This window comes from Thamnophis sirtalis, unplaced genomic scaffold, assembly GCF_051295495.1.
Source record: "Thamnophis sirtalis isolate CommonGarterSnake01/CBP01778 unplaced genomic scaffold, rThaSir2_p1.2 scaffold_5, whole genome shotgun sequence".
Classification (NCBI taxonomy): domain Eukaryota; kingdom Metazoa; phylum Chordata; class Lepidosauria; order Squamata; family Natricidae; genus Thamnophis; species Thamnophis sirtalis.
In genome coordinates this window covers 19201941-19228494 of record NW_028261385.1, presented here as the reverse complement: position 1 = coordinate 19228494, position 26554 = coordinate 19201941, and the positions used below count along the sequence as shown (strand labels likewise).

The window sequence follows — 26554 nt, the reverse complement described above, 5'->3', positions numbered from 1 at the left end:
AAACAGGGCAGAAATTTCACTCATTTGATTACAGGATTGCAAAGCGAGCATCTAAAAAATATTTCCTGTTTACATTCTGATGGGAGAGAGGCTTTCTTATCTTGCTGAATATTCATTAACCAAGAATGTTCTGTGCAATGAAGAATGTCAATGTAATGTTTTTCTGGCATCCCTGTCAATTTTTTTAGGGTTATCAGTCTCTCTTGCTGAACATTTCTGCTTGTTGCTAGATTTAAACATCTGAAAAATACCAACTGTTGTAAGCTAGTTGATTTCTAGCCTACTGCTAGAAATGTTGGGTTTCTATCAGTGGTGGCTTTCAAAAATTTTTAGAACCTCTTCTGTAGGTGTGGTCTGCTTTGTGGGAGTGTCTTGCCAGCCATGTGACTGGGTGGGCATGGCCAACTTGTAAAATGTGGTGAAACACTTAACAACGCTCTTGCTTAGCAACCAAAATGTTGGCTCAGAAACTCTGGCATTTGAAGCACGCAAGTCTTAAAGCTGTCAAGTTACAAGACTTTGCGCCCCTAAAAAAAACCCAGGGGTGTTCAAACTTGACAGCTTTAAGACTTGTGGACTTCAACTCCCAGAATTCCTCCTCTCTTTCTTCATCTTGATGATGTGCAGACGGGCAGGGGGAGGGAGCTGGAACCAGTTCTAAACGGCACTGTAGATTTGTGGAACCTCTTCTATAGAAGAGGTTAGAACTGGCAGGAAATAACCCATGGTTTCTATTTGACAGGCTGTGGCTGGATATAATATGACAGTTAACAGATCCAGAAATAAGGAACTGCTCTTTCCCTTGGAAAGTTTGAAATTGATGCTTGGGAAACCATGTGAAGGGTATCAACCAGACATGTGCAACCTGTGGCCCACATCATCAGATTAACAGATTAACAGAGTTGGAGGGGACCTTGTTGGTCAGGGGTGTCAAACTCGCATTGTCACGGCGATGTCACATTTCTGACAGATGGCAGTCCAATCACTTCTTGAAAGCCTCCCGTGATGAAGCTCCCACAACTTCCGAAGGCAATTTCTGTTTCATTGGTTGATTGTTCTCACTGTCAGAACATTTCTCCTTATTTTTAAGTTGAATCTCTCCTTGATCAGTCTCCATCCATTATTCCTTGTCTGACCTTCAGGTGCCTTGGAAAATAGCTTGACCCCGTCTTCTCTGTGGCACTCCTCAAATATTGGAACACTGCTATCATGCCTCTCCTGGTCCTTCTCTTCACTAGACTAGCTATGCCGAGTTCCTGTAACCGTTCTTCATATGTTTTAGTCTCCAGTCCCCTAATCATCCTGGTTACTCTTCTCTGCATTTTTTCTAAACACCTTTTTTAATAGTGTGGTGACCAAAACTGGATTCATTATTCTAGGTGTGGTCTTACTAAGGCTTTATAGAGTGGTATTAGTACCTCACTTGATCTTGATTGTATCCCTCTGTTAATGCAATTTAGGATTGCATTGGCTTTTTTGGCTGCCGCCACATAATGCTAGCGTATTTAACTGGTTTCCACTAAGACTCAAGATCTTGCATTGCCATAAGAGATTCAAGTCCTCCCCTTCTTGAATTCTGTTGACTCTTATCTAAAAGTTTTATTGCAATTTTCCTTTTCCCCATCCTACATACCGTACTTTATGGACAGAGTGTTGACCGGGTTGCATTTTATACATCTCATTTATAATCATAATTTCAGTATATTCTAATTTCCCCACTTCCATCAATATTCATCTCTTTTATATAATCTTTTCTTTTTTCCTATTAATTCATTTAAGCGTACATATCATTGCTAAATACCTAATTTTACAAATTAATCATTTTTAACCTTAGTTTTACTATACAACTTCAATCATATTATTCTCTTTACATATTTCTTTATCTTTTCTCATTTAGTTTTTACGTATGGTTAACATCACTATATGTTCTACATTTCATCTTGTTTTAACAGTTTTTCCATATATTTACCTTATTTCTTCTCAAAAAATATCTCAAGAATTCCACTTTCCCAATGGTTAATATTTTTAAATTCCCAACATTGTTCAAATTATATTCAAAATTAGTAATATTATCAAATTATCTACTTTCATATTCCCATCCATTGATCTAACTCTTTATGCATCTATACTAGTATTTACCCTATAATTATACCTCTCTTTTACTTACATTTTCCTTCTTATCCATCATCTCTTACTCTTTTAAGGAACCCATTTTTAGTGTTTTCTTGATTTGCCTTTTATCATTGTTCCCTTGAAGTCTTACTGCTCTTCTCTTTATTTTTATATGTATTGCATGTTGACCAGAATATTGTGTGTAGATTGGAATCAATCTTCTATGCTGCAATTTTACAAGTGATCTCTTTTCTCTGTGCCTGACACTGGTCAGCTAATAATGTAGCCCTACGAGTTCTTAAAAAATATAAAAAATAAAAGAAGCTTGTTATTTATACACATAACTATATGACTTATTTTATATGTGGCCCAAGTTAATTCCTCTTCGCTGAAAAGGTTGGACACCTGTGGTATAAACCACAAAGTTTCAGGTTTAAACCCTTCAGTAATGAAATCCTTTCATTCCTGGATTCTTAGACTAAATATGGTGGCTATGTTAGATCAGGGTCCCCAGCCCCTCGGACTGCAGACCGGTACTGGTCAGTAGCCTGCTAGGCAGGGGTGGGTTTCTCGCCCCGTTCCAACCGGATCGGTTGGAACGAGGCCGGCGGCGTCCTCGCGCACGCAGCGGCGCGCGCGTGCACGCACGCGGCGTCCTCACGCACGCACGCGGCGCGCGTGTGCGTGCACGCAGCGCGCGCATGCGTATTAGCGTCTGCGCGATGCTCCAGCTGCTCCTGGAGGATCGCGCAGGCGTTCTGCGCATGCATGGAAAGCACGAAATTCAAAAAAACTGGGTAAGGAGCTGGCGCGGGTGTGCGGGTGCGCGCGGGCGCGGGGGGGGGGGGGGCTTCGCCGTTCCCGGAAGTTACTTACTTCCGGGTTCGGCGACCAACCGGATCGCAGGGACCGGTGCGAACCGGTTGAAACCCAGCCCTGCTGCTAGGAAACAGACCACAATGCTGGAGATGAGTGGCGGGTAAGCCAAACTACACATGTGATCTAGATCAGTGGTCTCCAACCTTGGCAACTTTAAGACCTGTGGACTTCAACTCCCAGAGTTTCTCAGCCAGCTGAGGAACTCTGGGAGTTGAAGTCCACAGGTCTTAAAGTTGCCAAGGTTGGAGACCATTGATCTAGATCACATGCTCCTCCTACTTCCAGACTGTGGAAGAATTTTCTTCCATGAAACTGGTCTCTGGTGCCAAAAAGATTAGGGACTGCTGTATCAGATGCTTTTGCATCTGGGAGCATCTGCCCCAAATGCAAGCACAACTTTCATAAGGTGCAGTATAACTTTCTCAGAAAGGTACCTTCAGTCTCTGATTGGCCCACCCAGATTGATCAGCTTTTAATAGCAGTAGCACTTAGACTTATATGCCGCTTCACAGTGCTTTTACAGCCCTCTCTAAGAGGTTTACAGAGTCAGCCTATTGCCCCCAACAATCGGGCTCCTCATTTTACCCACCTCGGAAGGATGGAAGGCTGAGTCAACCTTGAGCTGGTCAGGATCGAACTGCTGGTAGTGAGCAATGGGTTAGCCTGCCGTACTGCATTCCAAACAGTTTGTCACCATGGCTCTTTTTTCTTTAATTGATTCTTAGCTGAACAATAAGGTCTGCTTCAGAATTAGGGATTCCTGAATTTTTGAATAATCTTCAGCTCTAAATTTTAGGTTATTCCTTAGTTTAGCTCCTACGTTGTCTTTCAGACCTAATATGCTCTTTAATCCTAAATCTATCTACTAGCTTATCTCAATAGTTTCTGATTCTTGGTTCTTGGCTCAGTTCAGATTACAGTCTGTCGTGGATTTCATGTATCATAATTGCATTTCTTGTCTCTGTAGCTGTGGGGAATCTGGTTCAGTGGTGGGATTCAATTTTTTTTTACTACTGGTTCTGTGGGTGTGGCTTGGTGGGCATGGCATGGCTTGGTGGGCTTGGCATGGGAAGGTTACTGCAAAATCCCCATTCCCTCCCGATCAGCTGGGATTTGGGAGGCAGAGAATAGATGGGGGCAGGGCCAGTCAGAGGTGGTATTTACCAGTTCTCCAGACTACTCAAAATTTCTGCTACCGGTTCTCCTGGTTAGAACCTGCTGAATATCACCTCTGATCTGGTTCCTACCATTTCTCCTTATCTCGGCTTAAGAGCCTCGGCTTAAGAGCCGAGGTGGTGCAGTGGTTAGGGTGCAGTACTGCAGGCCACTTCAGCTGACTGTTATCTGCAGTTCAGCGGTTCAAATCTCACCGGCTCAAGGTTGACTCAGCCTTCCATCCTTCCGAGGTGGGTGAAATGAGGACCCAGACTGTGGGGGCGATATGCTGACTCTGTAAACCGCTTAGAGAGGGCTGAAAGCCCTATGAAGCGGTATATAAGTCTAACTGCTATTGCTATCTGTCACATTCTTTGAAACTGATGCAAATATTTATGAATTTATGGATGCCCCCCCCCCCCAAATGAGAGCAGATTCAGCCATGTGACATCTATGCTAAATTACCAATTTGGTTTCAGGAATAAATGAAACTGCTGCTTATTGTTAATCCTTATTTAGTGATTTTCACTTCTAGACTGTTTGCAGCGATAACAGTGCTGAAAAAGTAACCTTATAATCAATCCTTGCATGCTTGTATGTTGTCTATATTTGTTTCTGCAAATCCATTGGGTTTGGACTCAGCTTTTGCCACAAATCTATGCATTTATCTGGGTCTCTGGAAGCTGAGATCATCTATGTAATGATGGACTCAGTTTGAGGAATTACTAAAATAAACTTGTGATAAATTAATATTATACCTCTAATACAAAATATTGCCTCGCTGGCAGCCCATAAAGGATCTTGGCCAATCTTGGAAACTGAGCAAGGTTGATCCTGATAAATATTTACCTAGGAGATCTCCAAGAAATACTGTGATTGTATTTGAGATAGATACCACAAAGAAAGCAATGATTAATCCCTTCACACTTTTGCCAAGAAAATTTTATGAACCTCATGAAGTTACTGAGCTTAACTCAAAATAATTTTCTTATACCATTAGCTGATAACCCGGGTATTTATTTATCTTAATCCTGTATTAGACACGAAAAGCCCTGATTTCAGCGATAATTACATTAGTTACAAATTGTTTCCCTATGCCCCCAGAAGTGTCAAGAAAAGTGATACAACCTTTATTTCTAATGTTGAATTTTTGCCCTTACCAGAGGGAGCCGCCTTGTGGAGTACTGTGAAGCTGTTACCATGGCAACTCCACTGTGCTGTACAGTAGAAGTCATTTTATGGCAGTACGGTAAAAGCCACTGTAAGGCACAACAGGCTGTATCTTAACAGAACATCCCTCCTGTGGGCTGTTAGTGGTGTCTTATCCTCACAGTATTTGTTTCCAGAGAGTAAGTAATCTGTGTACCAAGTTTGGTTCAAATTGCTCAAGGTGTTCCAGAGTTATGCTAGAAAACACACACACACACACACACACACACACACACACACACACACACACACACACAAACAACCATTTTTATATATATATAGGAGATTGGGAAAGATCGTAAATACCTCCTGGATTGGCTATTTGTAGTTTTGTGTTTCTCAACCTTGGCTACTTGAAGATGTGTGGACTTGAACTCCCAGAATTCCATAGCTAGCAGGCTGTGGAATTCTGGGAATTGAAGTCCACACAACTGCCAAGTAGGCAAGGTTGAGAAACAATGATGTGTTGAATGCATTTTCTTTTCACAGGCAAAAAAATGTTTCCACTTGAAGTTACATGGTCATGGAGAATAGAGGTGAATATTACTTTTTCCTCTCAGCATGGTATCAATTCAGTGCAATTGTTTTCTCTCCTTGGGGAGTAAGGGAGTAAGTAAGGGAGTAACTCTGCTCTGAATGAGGCTATCAGCAAAAAGCATGGGTGGGAAATCAACATTGGAAGTTTTCAAGAAGAGATTGGACAACCATTTGTCTGAAATGGTATAGCTTCCTGCCTAAATAGGGGATTGGACTAGAAGACCCCCCAAGGTCCCTTCCAACTCTGTTATTCTACTATGTTCTATACTTCATTGCTTAACAACACACACAAACAACTTGCAAGTGTATCTATGAAGCTGTCTCAATGCTCCCATGATTTTCCCATGTGCAGGGTGCAGTACTGCAGGCCACTTTAGCTGACTGTGATCTGCAGTTCAGTGGTTCAAATCTCACCGGCTCAAGGTCGACTCAGCCTTCCATCCTTCCGAGATGGGTGAAATGAGGACCCGGACTGTGGGGGCAAGTTGCTGACTCAATTTGCTAAAACATTTGTAAACCGCTTAGAGAGGGCTGAAAGCCCTATGAAGCGGTATATAAGTCTAATAAATAAATAAATAAATAAAATAAATGTGGCTCTGCTAGTCCTTATGGTCACTACTTTAACCATCCAGAGAGATGTGGCAATTTCAGCTATTTCAAACATAAACCGTCCTAGTTTTTTATGAAGAGCAGTGATTGTTCCTGTCAGCTGCAGATTCTGATGATCACTGTACTTCGGACTGAATACCTAAATCTACATAGAATTAGGATGGATATTACCGAAGCAAAGTATTGTATTGCTACATTGACTATTGCATTATTTTGATCTTCTCTTGCTGATCTCATTCTTTAGATAGTGTGATATTGTGAATTAGTGATATTACTGTCTGTGGAGGTTCTCAGTCATCCAAGTCAAAGCTGTCCCAAAGGTGCTGTTTCAAAGGGCAATTGTTTGGAATGTTTTTTCCTTGAGGAAGAAAAAGAAGGCGTTTTGGTTCTCATCCAAAAAGAAAATAATTCTTCTTCTTCTTCTTCTTCTTCTTCTTCTTCTTCTTCTTCTTCTTCTTCTTCTTCTTCTTCTTCTTCTTCTTCTTCTTCTTCTTCTTCTTCCTCTTCCTCTTCCTCTTCCTCTTCCTCTTCTTTTTCTTCTTCCTCCTCTTTCTTCTCCCTCTTCTTCTCCTTCTCCTTCTCCTCCTTTCTTCTATTTCCTCCTCCTCTTCCTCCTCCTCTTCCTCCTCCTCTTTTTCTTCTTCCCCCTCCCCCTCCTCTTTACCCTCCTTCCCCCTCCCTCTTGGAAAAAACAGTCCAGTTGCCTTTTGAAAAACCACCTTTGAGACAGTAATATTATATTCTGATCCAGATAGTCCTTGTTTAACCTTAATTGGAGCCAGTAACTCTGTCACTAAACATAGCAGTCATTAAGTGAAACACCACATAGCCGTGTCAATTCACAATAGCAGTTCCAGCATCCCTAGCTGTAGTTCTTAAGTGAATCACCTGCGACTATCAAGTGAACCATCACTTGGCTGAGACTTGCGACCTCCTGCTGGCTTCCCCATTGACCTTTGCTGGTTGGATTATGTTCCTGCAAGATGCTGTGACCTTCATTGAATCGTGATCACCTCAGTATGACGATACTGCAATGATCACAAGTGACAGGACTGGTTGTTAATCATGTTTGTTCAGGCCTGTAGTAACTTCAAATAGTCACTACATGAATCGGCGTGAAGGAAGGACTACCTGTATTTATTTTGGGATTTCTGGTGATGCCATCTATTTTAGTGATAGATTGGCTCGGCCAATGCTATTTTTTAAATTGATTATATGCTATCAAGTTGGTGTTGATAGTTAGCAACCACTGATGGATTTTCTCTGGGAAGATCAGTCCCCTACCTTGGTCCCTTAGGACTTCCAACAGTGCATCCATCACAACTGTAATTGAGTCCATTCACCTTGTTGTAGCTTATCTTCTTCCTCTCTTTCCTCCCATTCTAGTGTAACAAAAATGGTAACTCACTTAGCATTACAAAAACAACCCAAAGCCATTGCGGCTCTCTCGTTTGGATTCTCATAGGTCTCCTGGTATAACGGCAAGGATTTACACAAGTGTTTGCTTCGATTTTACGTCGGCCATATTTAGCAGGTTGTCTTCTAAGCTTGGGTAAAGGTGTTTAATCTTAATTACAGTATATTAAAAGAAGCCAACACCAGCTGGATTGTTTGAACTAACTGTAGTTAAGATAAATCGCAGTTTACAGATGGGAGATTTAACATGCTGAGGCGAGGTTGGTCCAAAAGTGGAATTAGTTTCAGATTTCCTCAGGGCTGCCTCAGAAAGAGGGAAGCATTCACTTCTAGCTTTGTTCTTATGATGTTATGAAGTGCCAACAAAAGTGCATATAGTCAAGGCTGTGGTTTTCCCAGTTGCAATGTATGGCTGTGAAAGTTGGACCATATGGAAGGCTGAGCACCAAAGAATGGAGGCCTTTGAACTATGGTGCTGGAGAAGACTCCTGCCAGTCCCTTGGACTGCCAGGTGATCAAACCGGTCAGTCCTAGGTCAATCCTGACTGCTCTTTGGAAGGCCAGATCCTGAAGAGGAAACTCAAATACTTTGGCCACCTAATGAGAAGGAGAAGAGAAGAGACCAATGCGGGGAAAGATTGAGGGCAAAAGAAGAAGGGATGACCGAGAATGAGGTGGCTGGACGGAGCCACTGAAGCAGTAAGCGTCAGCTTAAATGGACTCCAGAGGATGGGGGAGGACAGGAAGGCCTGGAGGAACATTGTCCATGTGGTTGCGATGGGCTGGACACGACTTTGCAACTAACTGACAACAACAAGACAGTTATGGCTCTAGGGATATCTGTGGCATTTGCCTTAATTTCAACAGCTTGCTTTTGAACTTTTAGCAGGAACAATTTCATCTCCTTCTGGTACAGGGAGTCCTCAACTAACTACAGTTCATTTGGGGACCATACAAAGTTACAACAGTACTGAAAAAAGTGACTAATGACCATTTTTTACACTTATGACCATTGCAGCATCTCCATGGTCATGTGATCAAAATTCATGACTCGTGTTTATGACGGTTGCAATGTCCTGGGGTCATGTGATCATCTTTTGTGACCTTCTGACGTGCAAAGTCAATGGGGAAGCCAGATTCACTGAACAACGGCGGCACTAACTTAACAACTGCAGTGATTCACTTAACAACTGTGGCAAGGAAGGTCGTAAAATGAGGTATAATTCATTCACTAACAAATGTCTCAATGAACAACGAAAAGTTTGGGCTCAGTTGTGGTCGTAAGTCAAGGATTACTTGTATTCTGAAGCCTGGGGAGACAATGAATAATGGCCTCCCACAGATTCCTCCCAAGGAAATGAGTCTTTTCTATCCACGTGTTAATTCTGATTATAGTGCAATTAGAAAAAAATCTATAGAACATTTTTAACTGCCCAGTTGCTGGGAGTTGATGGCATATGCATTTAAATATTAATATTATTATATCTCAATAGTGTGAAATCACAACTGCCAGAACTTTAGTTGGTATTTGTCTTCATATACATTGAAGAACCTAGGTCAGTGATGGCGAACCTATGACACGCGTGTCAGTGCTGACACGCGTAGCCATTTGGGGTGACACGCACAGGATTTCATGCAATTCATCCTCGGCTCCTGCACGGCCGCCGAGGATGAAAGAATCTGTGCTGGAGGAACGGGGGGGGGACGTGTGATCTCCCCCGCCCACACTCACTTACTGCATCGCCGCCGCCCCTTTCTGAGCGCAGGGGCTGCTGGTAAGGCGTGCGTGCCGTGCGCACACACGTCATCAGCGTGGCGAGGGAGGACCCGCAGGAGAGGAGCGCGGGAACAGTGCGCGCCTCTCTCCAGTCAGGCCGGCACAGAGAGCCTTATGTTTTTGTCGAAGTGACACACAACGCGAGTTATGCTCGATTTTTTGCCGATTTTTGACACACCACGCCAAAAAGGTTGCCCATCACTGACCTAGGTCCTAGATTTATAGGAGCCTGGGGAGGGCGAAAAGAGCCTGAAAAAGTCCCTGAAGCCTCAGGAGGGCCTCGGGGGGGGGGCTGTTTTCGCCCTCCCCAGGCTCCAGAGGCTTTATAGGAGCCTGGGGAGGGTGAAAAAAGCATGGAAAAATGGAGGGAGCGCCTTTCTTGCGTGCATGCACATTGGGGGTGGGTCACACATTGCATTATGGGTGCGGCACATCTACGCACGGCTCACTTGCACTCCCCCCCCCCCTTATGGCACGTGAGCCAATAAAGGTTTGCCATCGCTGACCTAGGATGTTGTAATGTGTCAACATACCTTGTTTGCCCAAAAATAAGACAGGGACTTATTTTCTTTTGACCCCCGAAATAAGCGCTTGGCCTTATTTTCGGGGAGGTCTTATTATTTTTGAGGTTCAGGAGGCGGTGAGCGTGGTCACCTCATGGCTGCTGATGTGTTTCAATATTTTTGGGGAGGTCTTATTTTCAGGGAAACAGGGTAGTATACCTGTGAATCCAAGCAGCATAGCCTTTTGTAACTGACTATTTATCAATTGGACTTTTTATCAATGAATCAATTTTCTATATAGCATCCAAAATTTTCTTCGTAGGGCATCCTTTGTGCCAATAACCAGAGACCACCATAGCTGGCTTCTGCCATAACCTTTTCAGTTTTTATTTTCAGCTCTTGATATTGTGTGGCCTTTTTTCAACTCTAGAACTAAACTACAAGAACTTGAGACTGGAAATGTATTTTAATTTATCTGCTGCCAGACCATCCTAAGGAAGCTGCATACTGATCTTGCTGCAAGTGATTAGGAATCCATGGTTCATAAATTACATTGAGCTCTTAAAGTGTTTGCTGCTTTGCCAGAAGGTTGAAAAGTGGTTTTGGCTTCCCCTTTGATTTGGAATTCATCCCAAGAGTTCCTCCAGGACATCTGGAGACAGACCTGGGGAGTTTAGATCCTTGGATCTTTTGCGTCAGTTCCAAAATTAAGGACCTTGATCTCTTGCCTTCGGGACGAATGGGTCTTCTAGAACATTTATTCTGAAATAAATGTTTATTCTGGAGAAAACTTGTAAAATTTAGCCTGTTAGCTTTTTATCTGGAGGTGTGGTTTGTTTTGCTTCCATGATATGGAACAGGACCTCATAATATGCAATCGGTCAAATAATTTCAGGTACATCTCTACTTCCCCCACCTCATTGGGCATTAATATCTTCTTTCCTTGTGTCTAGACTAAATTGTCTACAGGTGTTTATTTTTCTGTTCCCTCCCCTGTACTTCTCAACTCTGTTTGCATTTCTGAAAAATGTCAGGCTGCGCTCGTGCCAAATAATAGTTGGAAACAAATGTCTTCTCTTGTAGCCCAGCCAAAGCAATAGATAATTCTCTTAAGGGCTCCATTTAGCTGGGAGCATTTTGAAATGAAAATACACGGAGTGGATTTGGGTGGGGCCCACTTGTGCCCAAGGAGGTGCAGCAGAAGGTAGAGAACAGAGAGGCGGAATCAAACGTGGGACACGTTTGAAGCACGGTCCATCAGGCAGGAAGTCTAAGGTAGGGCTGTGAGCTATTTCGCGATCTCTACGGAGAAAGCCATCGTGGGAAACGGCAGGTGGAACGGTAAGAAAAAGGGAAGACGAATTCATTTCCTTCTGAACCGGTTGGATTTCACACTACAGAAATTGCCAGAATAGAGTTTTGCAGGTACGGCGAGGCGGCTTTTATGCGCACTGTGCTAAGGTTCAGGTGTGTTACAACTTGTAAAAGGATTCCTGTGATTTTGTACAAAACATGTGCTCAGACAGTTCCTTCTTAGAGTTTAATTTATGGACAGCTTGAAAAACTGAGCATTAGGAAGAGATTTCGTTTCTACCAAAGTTAGATTGTAGTTGGCTCGTTTCTGCTGAAGCAGGAGAGACTGGGCAGGGTGGAATTCCCTCGGTATCTTGTGTCCCGCTCCTTATTTTAAAAATGCTTTTCCTTCGTCGTTGTTGCATCTGAAAAATGTACTTTTGTAGTGCAGAACAAAAGGGCATGCAGTACACCGGGAAACCTATAATTTTAGAGAGAGAAAATATATATTTTCCCCTCCAATAAGTTGCTTTCCAGATATATTGCAATTCCAAAACACCTAGGGGGAAGCAGATAGAGAACACTTGAAATAATAGTTTTTATTTGTACTATGGACTGGATACGGAGGGAAATTCCAACCATCCTGTGCATTACAGTAATTCGGAGGACACTGGCCCATTATTTGGTGGGATAAAAATACTTTGGGGTGGCCTGGGTTATAAATCAGAGGATGTGTGATTCATCCACTCTTAAGAGCTTACTGTGGAAAATGGTGAGGCTGTGTAATTTAATTTGAAGTTGGGTAATGTGTGAACAATTGACTCACCATCACTGCTCAACAGAACTGCCTGCTAATGCTGAGCAGCAATCAAGTGATTGTGAAAATAAGACCTGCACAAAGTTGGTTGGTTTCATTCATCAGGGCCTTTGTAGGTTTTTTTTTTGTTTTTTTGGTGTTTAGCACTACTGGTAGTCCTTGACTTACAACAATAGCAATAGTTTGACTTATATACCGCTTCATAGGGCTTTCAGCCCTCTCTAAGCGGTTTACAGAGTCAGCATATTGCCCCCAACAACAATCCAGGTCCTCATTTTACCCACCTCGGAAGGATGGGAGGCTGAGTCAACCCTGAGCCTGGTGGGATTTGAACAGCCAAACTGCTGAACTGCAGTCAGCTGAAGTAGCCTGCAGTGCTGCATTTAACCACTGCGCCACCTCGGCTCTACAACAGTTCATTTAGCGACTGTTCAAAGTTACAAGGGCTCTGAAAAAAGCGACTTAGGACCGTTTTTCACACTTATCAACCATTGCAGCATCCCTGTGGTCGCTTGATCGAAATTTCGATGTTCGGCAACTGACTCATATTTACGGAGGTTGCAGTATCCCGTGATCCCCTTTTGCGACCTTCCGACAAGCAAAGTCAATGGGGAAGAGCCGAGGTGGCGCAGTGGTTAGAGTGCAGTACTTCAGCTGACTGTTAGCTGCAGTTCAGCGGTTCAAATCTCACCGGCTCAGGGTTGATTCAGCCTTCCATCCTTCCGAGGTGCGTAAAATGAGGACCCGGATTGTTGGGGGCAATATGCTGACTCTGTAAACCGCTTGGAGAGGGCTGAAAGCCCTACGAAGCGGTATATAAGTCTAACTGCTATTGCTATTGCTCTTCACTTAACAACCATGTCACTAACTTAACAATGGCAGTGATTCACTTGATAAAGGTCATAAAATGGGGCAAAATTCACTTAGCAACATTCATTTTGGGCTGAATTTTAGTCGTAAGTGGAGGACTACCTGTACATTGTTGTGTTAATAAGAACATATTCTATTAAAGCGGTTGAAACTGTGTGCATATTGCTTGTAATGCTCTATTTCTCTGACACATATAATTATACAGAAAAAATATCACTATATAGCAATAGCACTTAGACTTATATACCACTTTACAGTTTTTACCGCCCTCTCTAAGTGGTTTATGGAGTTTACAGCCTATTGCCCCCAACAATTTACCGCCCTCTCTAAGTGGTTTATGGAGTTTACAGCCTATTGCCCCCAACAATTTACGCCCTCTCTAAGTGGTTTATGGAGTTTACAGCTTATCGCCCCCAACAATCTGGGCCCTCATTTTAACCACCTTGGAAGGACAGAAAGCTGAGTCAACCTTGAGCCTGGTGGGATTCTAATTGGCAAATGGCAGGCAGCCGGCAGGCAGCAAGAAGAAGCCTGCAGTACTGCGCTCTCACCACTGCGCCACCGAGTATAATAAATCTCCTGGTGTATAATGTGCTGGATTTTGCAAGGGTGTTTTCATTTGGCGAAGTTGCTGTCATGAGAGCGTTGACAGGAATAATGTTGCATGCTGTGCTACTCGTGTAACCTTTTCTCCTTCCCACATTAAATCGTGGGCTGCACAGCGGGGTAACGCATAAGACACAGATATGGATTGTAGGCTTCGTTCAGTGCCGTAGTCCAATCCGTGGAAGGCAACACACATATGCACATGTGCACAAAGCCTTCTGTCGCTTGCAAATAAAGAGAGGTTTTGGCAAAGCCATTCTGATTTTGGATATAGCCGTTATGACTCTCCAAGATACATATTCCGTGACCCGTCAAAACCGCGTTCCACAAAAGCGCGGTCGACGAAATCGTGTATGTGACGTCATCACAACACAACGAAAAAGATCGAAAAATTGAAATAAAAATTAAATTACAGCAAGCCGAAGGTTCAGGGTTAGGGTTAGGTTTAGAGCGTTAGCGTTACGTTTAGCGTTAGGTTAAGGGTTAGCGTTAGGTTTTTCGTTAGGTTAAGGGTTAGGTTTAGGGTTAGGTTTAGGGTTAGGTTAAGGGTTAGGTTTAGGGTTAGGTTTAGGGTTAGGTTTGGGGGGGTTAGGGTAAGGTTTTTGCTTTATTTTTACATTTTTCGATCTTTTCCGTCGCGCTGTGATGACGTCACATACGCGCTTTCGTCGACAGCGATTTTGTCGTCCGCGGTTTTGTGGTGGAACTACATATTCTACGGCAGTGGTCTCCAAACTTGGCAACTTTAAGACTTGTGGACTTCAATTCCCAGAATTCTCCAGGCAGCTATGCTGCCTGGAGAATTCTGGGAATTGAAGTCCACAAGTCTTAAAGTTGCCAAGTTTGAAGACGTCTGTTCTACGGCTTTCTTCTTCTTTTCTTGTTCTTTTTCGAGGTTGCAGTAAAGAAGGAAACATGCACTTGGTGGGGGGATTTTTCCTCTCCAGGAGCAGATTGGCTGTCCTTCCAGTATAAACAAAAAGCTGTGAAAACGTTGACCTCACACTCAGGGAAAGCTGCAAACAACCACTTTTCTCTTTGTTTGGTTGAATTGTTTAATTAACCACTCTGATTTCCCAAGATCTCCTGGGGTTTTGGTTGTTATTTGACATACTTTTCAAGGTGGAGCCGCCTTTTTAAGGGGGTGGGAGGGCCGAAGAAAGTTTAAAGCTCAACTCAGAAGAATAGGTGGAGGCACGAAGGCTACCAGAATGCCAATCACGTGAATGGCTTCTTGCAGGAAGGGAGATTCCGAGGGTTTTTTCCTGTGAAAAAAGGAGAATATTTGTAACTCAGAGCTGAAATGAGGGGTCCTTGATGCTCTCTGAGCTTAGTTGTTTTCTTGCAGATGGTTCATTACCCAAACTAGGTAACATCATGAGTGGTAGTGAAGGTTTTTCCTCCCCTGTTCTAGGTCTAGAAAGAGTGCAGAGAAGAGCAACAAAAATGATTAAGAGACTGGAGGCTAAAACATATGAAGAACGGTTGCAGCAACTTGAAAATAAGGACTAGGGGAAACATGATAGCAGTGTTCCAATATCTCAGGGGTTGCCACAAAGAAGAGGGAGTCAAACTATTCTCCAAGGCACCTGAGGTTAGAACGAGAAGCAACGGGTGGAAACTAATCAAGGAGAGAAGCAACTTAGAACCGAGGAGAAATTTCCTGACAGTTAGAACAATTAATCAGTGGAACAGCTTGCCTCCAGAAATTGTGAATGCTCAAACACTGGAAGTCTTTAAAAAGATGTTGGATAGCCATTTGTCTGAAATGGTATAGGATTTCCTGCCTAGGCAGGGGGTTGGACTAGAAGACCTCCAAGGTCCCTTCCAACTCTGCTATTGCATTGTATATATGCTGAAACAGAGGTCAGTAGCATGGTAAAAATCATGGTGATCCCCCCTCCCCGACTTATTTCCTTGGCTACCCATTCTCATTTCAGATCAACCTATGAATCAGAGGTGGGTTGCTGCTGGTTCGGCTCGGCTTGGGCGAACTGGTAGTAGTGGTGGCGGGAGGCTCTTCCCACCCGCCCAGATGCTTCTGCGCATGTGCAAAAGCTTCTGCGCACGTGCAGAAGCATCACACATGTGCAAGTGCGCCCGAACCAGTACTAAATAAGTTGGCAACCCACCACTGCTATGAATGTACTTCTGCCCTTTGATTGGTGCCTGGATGCAAATTAGATGTGACAAAACCAAACCCATTATGAGTGGACTAAGCTCTTTCATTTGATTTTCATGCCTTCGACTTTAGCCATTTTGCATTTTGCAGTTGTTCAAACTTTTCCCTTTGTTGAAGAAGGGGGAGTAGGCCAGCTGAATGAAGATCAGTGCTTGTTGTCAAGAACTATTAGGTAGCCATGCTGATTTTGATATGTAATATGTGCCTTGGAGACTCCCCCATTCCAATATATTTGGATCCCCAAAATCTTTCCATTTGTGAAATGGATTTTAGCGTTCACAAATACCAAAGGCATGGAGTCCCAGCATCCATCTACAAGAATCTAGCTTGTAGAAAAAGACTTACCTTTGAGAATAATTCTTTTAATAGATTGCATTCACTAGCAAAGCTCATAAAGAATATTTTTTTCCAGACTTCATGCTCTCTATTAGTTTGCAGTTGATAAGTGGACCTATTTTCATTTGGCATACGTTAGAGGCTGTCCATTAGCACATTAGTAACTTGTGAAATTCCAGTCTCTTTAATGTTGCCTGTTAGCATTTAGCCATATCTAAAGTAGCCAAGATGAATTTTTAGTCTTAGCGAGCTAATTGTTGTGCCATAGTCCTAGCTAATTCAGGATACAAATGATTTATCTCCTCTCTTCCCTCTTGCTCTCAAATTTTGGTGTGTGTGCTTTCAACAACAATAAAAAAGGATGTTTTGTGCTGCAATGCCTTTGAATAAACTGTGTATATATTCCACCAGATCATCAGCTTAAGGAAAAAAAAACATTTTAAATGAAAGCTGTCCAAAGTCATTGTTGAATTGGGCAGGTTCTACATCAAAACAAATCAACCAATCAATTAGATGCCCCTTTGAGGCCAATTTATCCATGAATAAAATGAAACATTTATCTGTCTGGTTGTCCATCTATCCATTCATCCACCCACCCACCCACCCACCTACCCACCTACCCACCTACCTACCTACCTACCTACCTACCTACCTACCTACCTACCTACCTACCTACCTACCTACTATCAGAGGTGGTATTCAGCAGCTTCTGACCAGTTCTGGAGAACAGGCAGCGGAAATTTTGAGTAGTTTGGACAACTGGTAAATACCACTCTGACTATCCCCACCCCCACGTGCGCATTAGAAAAGGGGAAAAATTACATTTTTCCAATGAAGATTGTTCTGCGCATGTGCAGAACAGAAAATCAAGATGGTGCCACCGAGCATAGAACCAGTTCGGTTTGGACGTGTGTCTGGCCGAGTTACTACCTACTCAACTGAACTGGTCCGAACTGGTAGGAACCCACCTCTGCCACGCCAACAGAACCAGTAGTAAAAAAATTGAATTCCACCACTGCTTGCTACCTACCTACCTACCTACCTACCTACCTACCTACCTACCTACCTACCTACCTACCTACCTACCTATCTATCTATCTATCTATCTATCTATCTATCTATCTATCTATCTATCTAATGTATCAGTTTGTGTGTGTGTTTTACTGCCTGGGTTTTGCTGCATTTATTGCTTCTGTTTTTGGTTCACAACATGCACTTTTAAAAAAGGTGTGTAGGAGGAGGAGCCAGAACTATTTCGCACAAAGGAAAACCACCTCTTTTTGCTTGATCATTGATTCTTACTCCCAGAGCTGTTGGTGGCAGTTGTGCACCTGGCCTTTGTCTTTCTTTCCCCATTCAGGCTTCTTTCACCTGTCAGTCTAGGATTGTTTAGCAAGTGTGATGACATCACTGAGGACAAATAGAGCCATTCAAGGCTGGATTTTCTCGCTATGCACTTTGATCCCTTTTGAGGCAGAAAAAATGGGGGCATTTATTCACCCTTTGATGCTGGCAAATCATGGGTGAAAGTTCCTGCCCTACTTTTTAAGCTCTGTCAAAGCTCGCCTCCCGGCAAGAAAAAGTAACACCGTTAACAACATAGGCAATCACATTGTGCACTCCAGCGTACTTTAATGTTCTCAATCCTAATTCATTCGAAACCTGATTTCACAAACTACTGTTTACTGGTGTGCCACAGTAAACTCATATGCACACACACACACCTTTATTATCAGTGAATCCAGAAACTGCTTAGTTCTACATTTACATATATTCAGATTGTATCATTTTGATGATACCCCGTTTATCTTTCTTCCGTGAGATCTGCTCAACCTATCATTTTCTGTACGCAAATTTCTACTTTTTTGTTGGAATTTCCAGCAGTGCCTCATGTCAGTACATTACGTGTTGCAGTATTTTTTTTTTTCCGGCCATCGTACCCAGACACTCCTGTATGAATAGTTCGGCTGATTTCTCATCCTCTTGTGACTCAGATCATTCTGTCTTAAGCTTGAGATTTGATTGCCTGCAGAGGCCTCTCCAGATGTTTGTGCCTTCAAACAGGGGGGAAATGCTATGGTTAAGAAAGGCAGGAGGTGTCCCAGGTAGAACGTGCTACGTAAGCAGCATTTGATGAAAGCAGCTGATTTCAGGGAATTCGGGATTTTATAGGACTTCCTTAAAAATGGCTCATCGGATGCTAATCGTTGAGTTCCGTCTCTGTTCAAATTAGCCTTCTTTTATTCACTCTCATGGGTCATGTTGATGATTGAAACCTCCTTCCTGGCATTCTTCATTTCCTTCTTGTTCAGAATAACAGAATTGCAAGGGACTTTGGAGGTCTTCTAATTTAACTACCTGCTCAGGCAGGAAACCCTGTACCATTTCAGACCAATGATTGTCCAATCTCTTCTTAGAAACCTCCAGTGATGGAGCACCCATAACTTCTGGAGGCGAGCCATTCCACCGATTAATTGTTCTCACTATCAGGAAATTTCTCCTTAGTTCTAGGTCGGTTCTCTCCTTGGTTAGTTTCCATCCATATGGAATCTTTTTTTATTTTTAGAATTTTTTTTATTGTTTTAGTTAAACAAAAAAAAATTAAGAAAAAAAATCATTGATACGCTTTCTTGTTGAAAGCGTATCAATTGGTTACAAATACACTCCCTGCGTTTCTTCCACAGTCCTTACATATACTTCATTCAAATCATGCTGTACATTTTAAGTCAAAAAAGAAAAGTTATGTATTTTACTATCCCTGTACCATAATTCTCATTTGGCTACCATTGTTTAAACATGTTTTTATCTAGAATCATTTATATTAGAAGACACAACCACCTACTGGCGTTCATTTGCAATTTCCAATAGATCTCCAATACCATTGCACCTTTATGACATGTTCTAAAATTAATTCGGTTAAGTAAGATATCTAAGCATCCCCCCCCCTGGTAACACACCTGTATGTATCATTAAATATTGTCCATTAACATTTCATTGTTATTATTGTAGTTAACTAAAGCTTATTTGCTGATTATCTCACCTCTCCTCTCCAGGCCCGCCATATGGCTTCTTGACCTGCCTTCAGGTGCTTTGGAAAATAGGTTGATCTATTTTCTCTGCCTTCTTTGTAGAGACTTGTATATAGTCCAGAAATAAAGAAGAAAGCCATCTAGATTGAAAATAAACTTGGCATGGCTTGCCCCAAGATATCATTACGTATAGCAGTGATGGTGAACCTTTTAGGCACACAGTGCCCAAACCGGAAGGTACGCGCATTTCAGAGCGCCAGAAACCCGATGACCAGCTGACTGAGCTGCGTGCCCACAGGGAGGGATCTGGGTGCCACTTCTGGCACGCACGCCATGGGTTCTCCATCACAGACATATAGCAACCTGTTCCTGATATTGGTTAGTCCAATAGTGAGAAAGATCATAATTTAGTTTGCAGGTCCTGGAGACCAATGGTCCAGCATAACTCATTTGGCAGGAGAAGAAAGGGTTGAAGATCCTTGACCTTTGTTACTTCTTGCCTTGTCCAATCGGATTTTTGAGTGCATGTGCTAAAATAAGCCTTCCCTCGAAAATAAGCCCTCCCTGAAAATATTTAATGCGTAGCCGGTCCCCGCCATTTCCTCTGGTTGCTTGCCGCGCAAACAACACAAGGTGAGAAGGCAGGGCTGGAGGGGGTGGAAAGGGAAGGGGAACATGTCCCATGCACCCCAAACCTAACGGCCGCTCCCACAACCCTACCTACTGCGCCCTTCTGTCATGCTAATGGCTGCCGCAAAAAGAGCAGCAGGCCCAGCAATGCACAACACAGCGGCAGCCATGAGGTGACCACGCTCGCCACCTCCTGCACCTCAAAAATAATAAGACCTCTCTGAAAATAAGGCCAAGCGCTTATTTGGGGGGGGTCAAAAGAAAATAAGACTCTGTCTTATTTTTGGAGAAACACGGTAATAAAATACAAAAGTTAAAAAAAGCTTCTTATACACCATCATCATAACACTCTACTCTCAACAACGCACATAACTAGGGTCACTTCCCATCCTGATCCAGCATATGAAGGAAGCCAGATCTTAGTGAACTTCTGGAATGCAGAGAGGGCACTAGGCAGTGGTGGGTTTCAAAAATTGTTCGAACCTACTCTGTGGGTATGGCCTCCTTTGTGGGAGTGGCTTGCTGCCCATGTGACCGGATGGGGAGTGGCTTGCTGCCCATGTGACCGGATATGAAGATGCCGATGACACTTGTCAGAACCAGCTTAAATTACCTCACACACAGCACTGGCATGCATAAGAATATGATGTAAACTTGTTTTTTAAAAGGCATCTTTGGTTTGCGTTAAAGCAACTTCAGCACACGCAATATTCTGATTGCACCACAAACGCAGTAGTCATCCTTACCTTTCACAGAGGCACTGAGTTTTATAAATATGAGCATGATAGTGTAGAATAATCATATCCAAGGACCAGTGGTGGGTTTCAAAAATTTTTGGAACCTCTTCTGTAGGTGTGGCCTGCTTTTCGGGTCCACTGGTGGAACCTCTTCTAACCGGTTCGGTAGATTTGATGAACCGGTTCTACCGAATAGGTGTGAACTGATAGGAACCCACCCCTGGCACTAGGCAGAGTCTTGATCACCATCTAGTGTAGCCCAATCAATCCAAAAGACTGACCTGTTTGGCTATATCTTTCCTTTTCTGAGTTTTGGGGCAGGAACCAAGAGAAGCAATGGGTGGAAACTAATCAAGGAGAGAAGCAATTTAGAACTAAGGAGAAATTTCCTGACAGAACAATTAATCAGTGGAACAACTTGCCTCCGGAAGTTGTGAATGCTCCAACACTGGAAGTTTTTAAGAAGAGTTTGGACAACCATTTGTATAAAGGAGTGTAGGGTTTCCTGCCTAAGCAGGGGGTTGGACTAGAAGACCTCCAAGGTCCCTTCCAACCCTGTTACTCTATTATTCTCTTAACCATGATATCCGCTGCCTAGTGTAGCCCTATGATGAGAGAGGTGGCAAATAAATTTAATAATAATCATCAACATATACTAAATGTTTGGATTCAAGGCCATGAAGTGCCACGCCAAAGAGCCTTTCAGTCGCAATGCCAGAAAGAAAAAGAAGAAGCTAGGAATTTAAGCCCCTGAGGTCATAAATGTCATTTATAGCTTTTTATCCATTGTTGGCAATCAATTGTAGCTTCATTCTTGTCTGCAATAAAGGTTGTAATCTAGGAAAGCCATGTCTGTAAATCCCTTAGCGGAGAAGTCCAATTACAATAAACCATGAAGTCTCGGGAGATTGATGGTTTACTACCGAATGCAGGTCAAGAAGCCTTGAATCTCTGTTTTGTCTCCCCTGCTTGATTTTTGGACATAAGACTTTCTCCAAACACAGATTTTTATGTACCGTATTTTTCGGAATTATAAGACGCACCCTTTTCCCTCAAAAAAGAGGGTGAAAATCTGGGTGCGTCTTATACACTAAATACAGCATTTTTGCTTCCCTAAACCCCACGTCCTTTGCAAAAATGGCCATGCATAGCCTTTAGGAGGCTACCAGAGTGCTTCTTGGGGCTGGGGAGGGTGAAAACAAGCGAAAAATGTGCTGCTTTTTGCTCATTTTTGCCCCCCAAAACCCCCAGAGCACTCTATAAGCCTCCTAAAGGCTATTCATGCCCTTTTTTTTGACAAAAAATGGGCCTGTTTTTGTGAAAAACAGGCCCTTTTTGGGAGGTCTGCAGAGTACAAAAACTTTTTTTTTAATTTGCCTCTTCAAAATCTTTGTGTGTCTTATACGCTGAAAAATATGGTAATCTTCATCAACATTATTAAAAATCTGAGCTGGAACAGGGAATAATGGAGCCCATTTTCATATCCAAGATATAGTACACTTGGTCCTTGACTTACCACCCAACATTTCTGTTGTTAAATGAGACATTTGTTAAGGGAGTTTCGCCCCTTTTTACAATCTCTCCTGCCACTGTTGTTAAGTGAACCACTGCAGTTGATAATTCAGCTGTTAAGTGAATCTGGCTCCCCTATAGATGTTGCTTGTCAAAAGTTTGCCAAAGGGGGGGAGGGGATCACATGGCCTTGGGACACAGCATCGGTCGTAAGTATGAACCAATTGGCAAGCATCTGAATTTTGACCACACGATCAAAGGGATGCTACAAAGGTTGTAAGTGTGAAAAAAATGGTGATAATAAGTTCACTTTTTTCAGTGTCATTGTAACTTTGAACCGTCACTAAATGAACTGTTGTAAGTCAGGGACCACCTGCATGGCGAACCAAGCTCTGAAGTAATTCTGCAAGTAACCCCCAAATGTGTTCCATCAAATTGTGCCTACCGTCTCAGCCAAAGTAGGGACTTCTGGCGCAGAAACAAAAAGTTTCTTCAGCTGAGGGCCAGTGTTCCGTAGAACACGAAGGGACTTGAACTACCGCATTCTTGCTGCTTAAAAAAATGTAAACAAATTAAAATTTTTAACAATGCACAAGAGCCCTTCTGTGCTGCTTTTGCCGAGATTTTGGCTCCTTTGCTTTCAAAGGCTCGAAGAGCCGACTGGAGCATTACACCTTCAAAGATGAGAGCTGCCAGGACCCACAGGTTTTTATTTTTTTCAAACAGTAGAAATAAGATGTTTGCTGTCAGACTGTTTTAAACAGCTGATGAAGCATACCGAAGATGAAAGTGGGGCTGTAAAGCTGCTGGCAGTCTGAAAAAGTCACTGCCGTCTTGAAAACTGGCTTGTTCTGGGGACAAGCCCTTGATGGGAAGGGTTGTGATGGCTTCTCTCGTGCTTGTAGCAAAGATAATATCCATCCACTTTGGGTGTGTATGGTTTTGTCTAGGGAGGCGCTTTAGATTGATATGCGCTGAATCTAGGGTGACATTCCAAAGGTTACTTTCAAAAAATAGGTCAGTTCGGGAAATTAAAGGTGGAGCAAAAAGAAGAAAAAGGGTAGTTCAAGATAAAAAAAGAGAGAAAAGAACACAGGCTATATATATTTAATACATTAAGGACATAAATAATTTAAGAGTAGGAGCCCAGACAGTTGCAGTTCTTTCCTGTAGAACAGCATGAAAATCTTTGCAGGCAGGAAGCAAATTCTTTTCATATCTAGACACAACTTCACATATGCACGTCCGTGTGTACACACACAAACACATTTGTGTGTGCATGTGTGCTTGTATCTGCTACCAGTGCTGTTTTTCACTTCAAATTACAGATCAGCCGTTTTAAATTTTCACATATAGACACTTGTGCACCAGGAATGGTATTCACTTACTTTCCCTACTGGTTTGCAAATGTGAGCGCGCCCCGTCCACAGATGCACTTGACCTTCTGCGCATGCGCTTTGATCATGCCATATGCGCGGTGCTCGAAAACCTGCCTAAATAGGGTAGCATAGAGCTGGGGCGAGTGGGCCCACAATTTCCACTACCGGTTCAGGCAAACCAGTCCGAACCAGCTGAATACTACTTCTGTTGTGCACGCATATACAAGCAAAACCATTCCACCCATTTGGTCATCCAGTAGAGCTTTCAAAAAGAAAAGAACGAAAATGCAATTTGGAAGATGAACGAAGTCCAGTCCAAGATATTAAGGAATCTTAACTTTATTTGTATCTATATAGTTTTTAATTGACCAAAATCTCTTCATAGTCCTGAACCTCTCTGACATTCAGAGAAGTACAATCTATTTTCAGGAGATTTGCCATATTGGTGACAAAAAGAAGGAAAGAGCCATTAAAAGCTACATAGACACTTCAGGGGTGTGTCTCTACTTGGTTGGCTGCTTTGATTAATTTAGTACTACAAAGTTATTTGCCTGATTGTCAATGAATGAATAAATAATAGCATTCTTGGTGTATACTGTAGATCCTTTCAAAGGAGCTTCTCCCAGAAATGTTGTAAAATATTCCAATGTTTCATTGTTTTCAAGCATGTATTTCATTCTCTTCAACTGAAGACAATAGAACTGAGGCTACTAATCAAACCTGTATTTCCTAGGGACTAAGCTTTCATTGATTTAAATTCTGAATTAATGTTAGGACCTTGCTGTTTAACCAAGTTCTCTAATATTTTGGGCTATATCTTCCAAACTCCCAGACAAGTTAGGATTCAGGACAGAGGTGGTATTCAGCAGGTTCTGAGCAGTACTGGAGAACCAGTAGCGGAAATTTTGAGTAGTTTGGAGAACCGGTAAATACAACCTCTGACTGGCTCTGCCCCCATCTATTCTCTGCCTCCCGAGTCCCAGCTGATCGGGAGGAAATGGGGATTTTGCAGTATCCTTCCCCTGGAGTGGGGAGGGAATGGAGATTTTACAGTATCCTTCCACTGGAGTGGGGAGGGAATGGAGATTTTGCAGTATTCTTCCTCTGGAGTGGGGAGGGAATGGAGATTTTACAGTATCCTTCGCCTGGAGTGGGGAGGGAATGGAGATTTTGCAGTATTCTTCCTCTGGAGTAGGGAGGGAATGGAGATTTTACAGTATCCTTCGCCTGGAGTGGGGAGGGAATGGAAATTTTGCAGTATTCTTCCCCTGGAGTGGGAGGAATGGAGATTTTACAGTATTCTTCCCTGCCACGCCCACTAAGCCATGCCCACAGAAACGGTAATAACATTTTTTGAATCCCACCACTGGTTCAGGATATCAGGTTTATGCTTAACTATAGTTTGATTACGTCCTTGGTAGGTTTCTGTGCTGGGTAGAGGCAGCATAATGCACTCAATGAATCAAAGTAGAGCTTGTCCCAACTCATAACAAGGCACGATTCAACATGTTAGAAATGAAAGTTTCTTTCACTGGCTTCGGCTGTCTTCCAGTTTCATTGATCCTAGTTATGCTGTCAAGTTATTTAAACAACTGGTGCATTCATTCTTTCTTATATCAGTTAATAAGTCTTTAAAAAAGTAAAAGAATAGTTCACTCCCCGCCCCTTCCCCCCCACCCCCAAATATTCTTTAGAAAGCCAAAGAAAAGAAAGAGAAAGGAGCTGAAGGCTTGAACTGCACGAGGGGACTCATAATGAGATAATAGACTGATCAAATCCAAACAAAAATTAAAGCGGCAGAGGATATTTCAGTGGCTGTTTGATGTCGCTCTAGCGGAAATAAGATGGGCTTTCTTCCTTGGTGCAAAAAAACATGCTCTGTGAAAGCCACTCGGTCTGGGCAGAATTACTTATGAAAATCCTTGATGAAAGAAGCCATGAGAAGCAGTGGATGCGATTCATAAATATTTGCATAAGAAGAAATTACCATGGAGCTCAGGAAATCCTATACTGCTGTCATGAATTTCAAATCCGCTTACACTTTTTGAATGCAGCCTGAGTATTCTCCCAGTTTATATTGCGGAATCAGCAGTGCCGTGCCTACGATGGTGGGTGTGAAGGGGAAAAAAAACCCTAAGACTTATTTACTATTTCTTTTATAAAAATTGCTTTAGGTCTGCTCTATACACATCCTGGTGAGGTGCATGGGTCTGCTTCTGAAGATCTGCCCAAATTTCTCAATTTTATCTGTTTGTTTGCATTTTCTTTAATTGATGTGTTAATTTTATAGTCTGCCTTTTCTCATATGTGATGGTTTTCTCATGTTGTGAGGACCAGGGCAAGGCACGGAGGCAACACAGCCAACTTCAGTTACAGTTCAAACTCCCCTTTATTGCTCCAACTTTCCCCCCAATCCTCCCATGTTTATTGCAAGTCCTGGAGCGAAGCGTCTCACACACACACTCCGGCTGCGAGTAGTCCAGCAAAACGCTGTTAGCACAATGAGTTCAAGGCAAGAAGTCCAGTGGGGCAAAGGAACGAGGCCATGAGTTCAGTGAAGCAAAGGAGCAAATCAATGAGTCCAACCAAACAAAGGAACAAAGCAATTATAAGGCAAGAAGTCCAGCAAACTCCAGACATCGGCAACGGCACACAAAACTCCACAAATTCAGTGCTTGTTCCCGACAAATGCCCCTCCCCACATCATCTTCTTAAGTCTCAGTCCCCAGGTGTGCCTTGTGAAAAGTGGCGGGGCACTCTCCTCCCGAGTTGTCGGGTCAGCCTGCACTGTTCCCGCCTCCTCTCCACTCTCCATGCTTGGGGATCTGGAGCGGGTCGTCTCCTTAAGTCTCAGTCCCCAGGTGTGCCTTGTGAAGAGGTGCGGACCACGCTCCTCCCAAGTTGTCGGGTCATCCTGCACTGTTCCCGCCTCCTCTCCACTCTCCATGCTTGGGGATCTGGAGCGG

The 26554-nt window shown here is 42.9% G+C and overlaps 1 protein-coding gene across 4 annotated transcripts in view; it reads left to right on the top strand.

Annotated features, from left to right (window-relative positions):
* PDZD2 (PDZ domain containing 2) overlaps window positions 1-26554 on the top strand; it is a 249938-nt gene that overhangs the window by 97669 nt on the left and 125715 nt on the right. The window contains exon 1 of one of the 4 annotated variants that reach the window (XM_087715379.1): window positions 11033-11538. The exons of the other annotated variants lie outside the window; for them this stretch is intronic. The gene's annotated coding sequence lies outside the window, so the exon portion shown is untranslated. Of the gene's footprint in view, window positions 1-11032; window positions 11539-26554 lie in introns of those variants that run through there. 4 annotated transcript variants of the gene reach the window in all.